Below are 8,284 nucleotides of genomic sequence, written 5' to 3'. Positions count from 1 at the left end.
GAGAATGGTAACACATCAATTTAGTTTCTAAGACACTGTACGTGCACAGTTTGTAAAATATGGGAGTGACCTTCCCAGTAATTTATGATCACTTTACTGTAAGTTGCTATTGGCCCCTGTTTGTTACTGAGCAGCCTATTCTACCAGAATATTGGCCATTCTGTGGAACAAAAACGCCCAGAGCCAACACTAACTTTGAAATTGTTATTCAATCGCTTTGTTTCAAGCTTTTCATTCGTAAAGTTGTAATCGTTAGGAAAGGCCGTTTACTAGAAGCTAATGACATTTTCAGGAGTTTCACTTCTTTTGACATTGCTCAGATATAACTTTGCCTTTTTTTCCCATGCAGCATTCCCTGTTCGTCTCGTGCACTTAGGTGGTATAATTAGCATTTTCAGTTGCTGTAGAATTCTGGAGCACTAAGTTTCGATTCTGTTTCGTAGTTTATAGTGTAGTTTAGTACGAATGTTTGTGTTCTTCAGCCCCAGTTTCACTTTTTTTTCCCCCTTCAGTACTCATGTAGATTTCTGTTTCATTAAAAAAGGATACGTTTCCTCTCCTTTTCCTGTGTACTTCTTGGAAAAATGTCTCTGCATTTTTACTGAGTTTCTTATGACCATTAGGACTATTTAGATCGTAACATTCACTGCTTTCACATTCGTTAAGTGGTTTCCTATTTACATTTGAAGTGTATGGTGACGGTAACGGTGTGTTTTTGTTTACTTGGGAAGTTATCTACGCACTTTAAATCACTGCACACCTTTGTTTTAATTTGACACCAATAACGAGTTGCCAGCTCACGTGATAACCGGTAGAGTCCATTTGGTGCCACTTGGACTGCTGTAGGAATCAAGTATCTGGATGTATTTGGATTTTCTGAAAATTGCGAAAACATGCCGAAAATTGTGTTTTTCAGTGTGATGGAACAGCACCTCAGTGACACCTGCACGCAAGAGCTATTCCTAACAACTGAGTTGTCTCAACGATACATCGACCTCAAGGCATCCATAGATCTGGCATTCACCATTGACCCCATATCCCGCCTTTGTCTGAGAAGAGTAATGTGATGAATTCAGTCTACGTGCCACACCTTTCAACAACATAGGTTGAATTGTCACCAAAAAAAAAAAAGGTTCAAAGGGCTCTGAGCGCTATTGGACTTAACTTCTGAGGTCATCAGTCCCCTATAACTTAGAACTACTTAAACCTAACTAACCTAAGGACATCACACACATCCATGGCCGAGGCAAGATTCGAACCTGCGATCGTAGCGGAATTGTGACACCGCGTGGCAACAGCACCAGCAACAGTTGCAGTAACTGCAAATGTACTCGCAAAAGTATGGGACGAATTAGTCGTATGTGCGGTGCAGATACATTGAATGTTTGTGAAAGGTGAAAGAAAGTTTTAATCCGAAAAGTAAACATAAAAAGTACTGCAATGTCATGTTTGTACGCATGTGAAATGTAGTCCCTTGTGTAGGTGGACTGTCAATCTGACAATAAAACTTTATACGATTATGCCTTACTCATATCTTCAGTCACGTAGAAGATACAGTCTTGTGAAATCGGATTAATCTCTCTTAAACACCCTGTACTCTACCTAAATAATTTCAGACTCTTATGAAATAGACGATCATTAGGTATCCTTAAAGTGTTGTCGTAAACCTCAATAGATTTAATTGATATTTAACTAACAGTCGAGCTGGTTAGTTTAAAATATTCTGAAGTCTCGATTGAGCACCAGCAGCGAGCCCGGGTACGCAGTCGTATTGTGTAAGTGAGAGAAACTGCGGGCCGAAACTCGGTGCAGAGAGGCAACACGAGCAAGGCCGCAGTAATCTTCCGAGGGACAACAGGCCAGGGGAAGCGCCGTATAAATAAGAGGGCCCAAAAGCAGTCTCTCTCAGTGAGTACTCAGTTACTCTGTTAGCAGCAGCGTCGCCGCCTTCTCGGAAGAAGTGCCAGCCGGCCTTTGACCATAAATATGATAGACTGGCCCTGACGTCATTTTCGTGGCTCCAACATCTCTGGGCTAAAGTCACGTGAATGTTGGCAAAACATGGTTGTTTCGTGTTGCGGTTATGGCTGTACTCAGCGTTTTGTCGGGGGAAATGGCATTACATTTCACGTGTGTTTCTTTGATAGTGCAGATGCGTTTATTGAAATCTGCTGAGGTGACTTTTATATGTTTTTTACACTTGAAATAGAGTATCACGTAAATTAAAGTGTTGAAAGTGATGCGTGTAAAGTCAGACTCATATTACATTTTGGAAAGTATCTGCGATAATTCGGTTACAGAAGTAAGTATAACTGTTCCTCGTTCCTACTCATAGGTTCCCTAAGGATGAAAACCGAAGGCAGCTTTGGATACAGGTCCTGAAACGGAAAAACTTTAAGCCATCTGCACATACGCGCCTTTTTGTATATATAAGTGAGATTATAGTAAGGTAAGGGCACCTATAGTCGACACATGAAGAGAAATTTTTTCTACCTTCTAATACTATTAAATAAATGTAGGCTCCAAAATTATTTTCTAAAAATTCAAAGTCTCACCTTTCATCTAAAATATCATTTTTTTAAACTGATAGTTTAAACTTTTGTAAAAATGGTAGGAACTGAACCTTTGAAGTGCACCTAAAATTGATACTCTAAAATGGACCTGCTCCTAAAGCCGACAATTTTGGCACCTATAGTTGACATAATTCCCATATCCGATTTTCTTTTACAAGTGACTCGAGTTTTGACACGAGCCTCTCTTACTGTTTAAAAGAATTTTAACGACATTTTACTTTAATTGATAGTTTATAGTAATTTCGTCCCGCGTTCGATGTATTTGCTAGATTTTATAAATGGTACTGTGAACAAATCCACGTCAAACGTAGTTCTGACATAATTTTTCGCAAATAAAAAAGTAATTTTTGTTGTAAGCCTTTGGCAGTCAATTGAGAAATGTGGGTAAAATACGATACAAATATAGGATGGCAGACCGCTGATTTGAAATCCCACCACGATTTGCCAACAGTCGCGTGGTTTATGTTGGAGCCACGCCAGCCCTATAGCTTCTGCACAGCAAGGCCAGTCTACTAGTATCTAAGGTCGAAGCAGGCGGCACATGCCCGCTGGTCTCCACGTCACTAGGCCCCGTCTGTCGACCTTAGGATGAGTCCACAGCCGCAGTAGCGAGCTACGGAGGTAGAAACTGGGGCAGTCGTATGGCGCTAGGCTAGTTAGTGCCGGAAGAATCATCCTATTCTTACTTGTATACGTAGTTCTTGAGGACAGAACCTGGTTTCCTTCACCGAGTCCTGTATCTTTGAAACACTGCCGCTTTAGTAGATCGTCCAAGTCAGTGGTCTTCAAGCAGCTGCCCACGAATGGCAGCTCAGCAGCAGGTAAGACTGAGGTAAGCTCCCCTGTAACATAGCAACATGTCCCACGCCGCTCGGGGACGCGACAGTGTTCGAAGTTTTCCGAGCCTAGTGAGCAATTATATTTTATAAAATAAGATTGTATGTTTGTTTACATCACACACCGAAGATGATCCCAATTTAATTTGGTCTTAATACAAGACACTTAAAAGTAATCTTAGAAGCTTAATGTTCGTGTTTGAACCGTGACTTGCCAGTTTTACCTTTTTTTAACTGACGTTGTGTTGTTGGGAGTATGACACATAAATACATACATTACTGTTAAAAGGACTTTACTCCTACCAGGCTTTGACCAAACACAAAGATTTTGTGCCAAGCAGTCCTCAGTCTTCTCATGTACTCTCAGTAGAACTTAAGTCCTGGACTTAAGTCCTCTAAACACTGAACTCTGTGTGTGAACAGAATGAAGGCGATTACACATAGAAATAATAGACTGATGTCTGACCACAAAGATATTAGAGAAGAAGCTGCGACCCATTGTTTTTTTATTACTCATGATTATTGATAGTTTTAACACGGCTGAATTAGATGAAATTGTTAATGAAACAACAAAAGAAGGTAGAAGGTAAAAGAGGAAGGTTTGAGGAATAGCATCTTAACTTCAAGTAACATAATAATACAAACTCGTGTAAACGACAACAGTATATAAACAGATGGAAGATAACGTGAAAATGATCGAATCGTGTGACATATTGATTTTAATACCTGGTCTATTCAGTGTTAATAGTCGGTGGCCACAACACTTTAAGAAAGCAACACTATTAGTGGAAACAATGGAACATTCTCCGCCCTGATCTGAACAAGTTACATTTAAGCCTTTGAATATATAGAATGTAAGTTCTCTTCATGTTTGAAAGGATGTGTAATGACTTCATCTTACATAAACAGCCCTGTATGTCACACATTTAAGATTTGACTGCCTGCCGGCCGTGGTGGCCGAGCGGTTCTGGGCGCTACAGTCTGGAACCGCGCGACCGCTACGGTCGCAGTTTCGAATCTTGCCTCAGGCATGGACGTGTGTGATGTCCTTAGGTTAGTTAGGTTTAAGTAGTTCTAAGTTCTAGGGGACTCATGACCTCAGAACCTCAGACGTTAAGTCCCATAGTGCTCAGAGCTATTTGAACCATTTTTTTTTGACAGCCTAATTGTATGAATGGCGTTCCTTTCCCTAAGTCCTTAACATATCCAGAAGGCAGTGTCACCGTCAAAACCAAGAAAGCAGTGGATATTCAGCAAGTACGATCGTAGATATTTACCATGAATGACAAGAAAAGATTTTCTGCCAACCGGTTGTTAACTGAAACGAGGCTGGATCAGATGATGTTAGTGGAGAAGACTGAAAGATCATTGTTAAATCTGTAACTTAAAATGATTGACTTCGTATGTATTAAAAATCAGAGTTTATGTTTGGTTTATTGTGTGTTTGGATGTTCTAAAAGTTTTAAATAATATTACTTCTGCAATACTGTTAGATACCTGGAAAAACTTACGAGCTGCACTGTTTTATACGAATACTTTAAGCCACTATTGAGTTTGTAAAACAAATCCTTTAAGACCAAAAATATGATTTTAGTTGAGAATAACAATACCATAAACAATACGACATACAATTTTTGGAGCATTTTTGCAACAGAATTGTTAAATATGTACATGCACTATAAACATCTTAAATGAGTCTCAATTGGTTTTGGAATGAGAAGTTTTATAATAAACATGTCCAAGAACAAATGCATCAGTAGTTACACTAGTCTGGAAGGAATCAAACAATTGAACCAGATGGTAAACATTTTAAGTTTTCTCGAAAACAGAGTCAGTGGAATTATGCCCTTCAAACAAGTCATGTTTCATTTCTACATTATAAGTAACATTCCCATTACGTTTCTCACATGGGTTGGTTCTGTGAACCCGTTAACGTCTGGCTGATATACGCAGGGCACACTTGACTGTAAGAACTCTACAGTATTTAAAGCTTCAGACGCTGCTTCTAAAAAGACACGATCAGTGAAACCGTCCTCTCCATGCTCACAAACTGCTGCAGCCTCCTCATCTGATTGGTTAGGAATATCGTCTTTGTGGTTGTTCTTGGGAGAACGTAACTTGATTCGGGTTATTGTTGTGCTTAGTGAGAGTGTCTGTAATACTTGTTGTTGTTGTCTACAGTCCTGAGACTGGTTTGATGCAGCTCTCCATGCAACTCTATCCTGTGCAAGCTTCTTCATCTCCCAGTACTTACTGCAACCTACATCCTTCTGAATCTGCTTAGTGTATTCATCTCTGGGTCTCCCTCTACGATTTTTACCCTCCACGCTGCCCTCCAATACTAAATTTGTGATCCCTTGATGCCTCAGAACATGTCCTCCCAACCGGTCCCTTCTTCTTGTCAAGTTGTGCCACAAACTATTCTTCTCCCCAATTCTATTCAGTACCTCCTCATTGGTTATGTGATCTACCCATCTAATCTTCAGCATTCTTCTGTAGCACCACATTTCGAAAGCTTCTATTCTCTTCTTGTCCAAACTATTTATCGTCCGTGTTTCACTTCCATACATGGCTACACTCCATACAGATACTTTCAGAAACGACTTCCTGACACTTAAATCTATACTCGATGTTAACAAATTTCTCTTCTTCAGAAACGATTTCCTTGCCATTGCCAGTCTACATTTTATATCCTCTCTACTTTGACCATGATCAGTTATTTTGCTCCCCAAATAGCAAAACTCCGTTACTACTTTAAGTGTCTCATTTCCTAATCTAATTCTCGCAGCATCACCCGACTTAATTCGACTAAATTCCATTATCCTCGTTTTGCTTTTGTTTATGTTAATCGTATATCCTCCTTTCAAGACACTATCCATTCCATTCAACTGCTCTTCCAAGTCCTTTGCTGTCTCTGACAGAATTACAATGTCATCGGCGAACCTCAACGTTTTTATTTCTTCTCCATGGACTTTAATACCTACTCCGAATTTTTCTTTTGTTTCCTTTAATACTTGCTCAATATACAGATTGAATAACATCGGGGACAGGCTACAACCCTGCCTCACTCCCTTCCCAACCGCTGCTTCCCTATCATGCCCCTCGACTCTTATAACTGCCATCTGGTTTCTGTACAAATTGTAAATAGCCTTTCGCTCCCTGTATTTTACCCCTGCCACCTTTAGAATTTGAAAGAGAGTATTCCAGTCAACATTGTCAAAAGCTTTCTCTAAGTCTACAAATGCTAGAAACGTAGGTTTGGTTTTCCTCAATCTATTTTCTAAGATAAGTCGTAGGGTCAGTATTGCTTCACGTGTTCCAATATTTCTGCGGAATCCAAACTGATTTTCGCCGAGGTCGGCTTCTACCAGCTTTTCCATTCGCCTGTAAAGAATTCGCTTTAGTATTTTGCAGCTGTGACTTATTAAACTGATCGGTAATTTTCACATCTGTCAACACCTGCTTTCTTTGGGATTGGAATTATTATATTCTTCTTGAAGTCTGAGGGTATTTCGCCTGTTTCATACATCTTGCTCACCAGATGGTAGAGCTTTATTAGGCCGTCAGTAGTTCCAATGGAATGTTGTCTACTCCCGGGGCCTTGTTTTGACTCAGGTCTTTCAGTGCTCTGTCAAACTCTTCACGCAGTATCGTATCTCCCATTTCATTTTCATCTACATCCTCTTCCATTTCCATAATAGTGTCCTCAAGTACACCGCCCTTGTATAGACCCCCTATATACTGCTTCCACCTTTCTGCTTTCCCTTCTCTGCTTAGAACTGGGTTTCCATCTGAGCTCTTGATATTCATGCAAGTGGCTCTCTTTTCTCCAAAGGTCTCTTTCATTTTTCTGTAGGCAGTATCTATCTTACCACTAGTGAGATAAGCCTCTACATCCTTACATTTGTCTTCTAGCCATCCTTGCTTAGCCATTTTGCACTTCCTGTCGATCTCAGTTTTGAGACGTTTGTATTCCCTTTTGCATGCTTCATTTACTGCGTTTTTATATTTTCTCCCTTCATCAATTAAATTCAATATTTCTTCTGTTACCCAAGGATTTCTACTAGCCCTCGTCTTTTTACCTACTTGATCCTCTGCTGGCTTCACTATTTCATCCCTCAGAGCTACCCATTCTTCTTCTCCTGTATTTATTTCCCCCATTCCTGTCAATTGTTCCCTTATGCTCTCCCTGAAACTCTGTACAACCTCTGGTTCTTTCAGTTTATCCAGGTCCCATCTCCTTAAATTCCCACCTTTTTGTAGTTTCTTCAGTTTTAATCTACAGTTCATAACCAATAGATTGCGGTCAGAGTACACATCTGCCCCTGGAAATGTCTTACAATTTAAAACCTGGTTCCTAAATCTCTGTCTTACCATTATACACTCCTGGAAATGGAAAAAAGAACACATTGACACCGGTGTGTCAGACCCACCATACTTGCTCCGGACACTGCGAGAGGGCTGTACAAGCAATGATCACACGCACGGCACAGCGGACACACCAGGAACCGCGGTGTTGGCCGTCGAATGGCGCTAGCTGCGCAGCATTTGTGCACCGCCGCCGTCAGTGTCAGCCAGTTTGCCGTGGCATACGGAGCTCCATCGCAGTCTTTAACACTGGTAGCATGCCGCGACAGCGTGGACGTGAACCGTATGTGCAGTTGACGGACTTTGAGCGAGGGCGTATAGTGGGCATGCGGGAGGCCGGGTGGACGTACCGCCGAATTGCTCAACACGTGGGGCGTGAGGTCTCCACAGTACATCGATGTTGTCGCCAGTGGTCGGCGGAAGGTGCACGTGCCCGTCGACCTGGGACCGAACCGCAGCGACGCACGGATGCACGCCAAGACCGTAGGATCCTACGCAGTGCCGTAG

This window comes from Schistocerca cancellata, chromosome 2 (genome assembly GCF_023864275.1).
Source record: "Schistocerca cancellata isolate TAMUIC-IGC-003103 chromosome 2, iqSchCanc2.1, whole genome shotgun sequence".
Taxonomy (NCBI): Eukaryota; Metazoa; Arthropoda; class Insecta; order Orthoptera; family Acrididae; genus Schistocerca; species Schistocerca cancellata.
Note: the sequence above shows the minus strand (reverse complement) of the source record.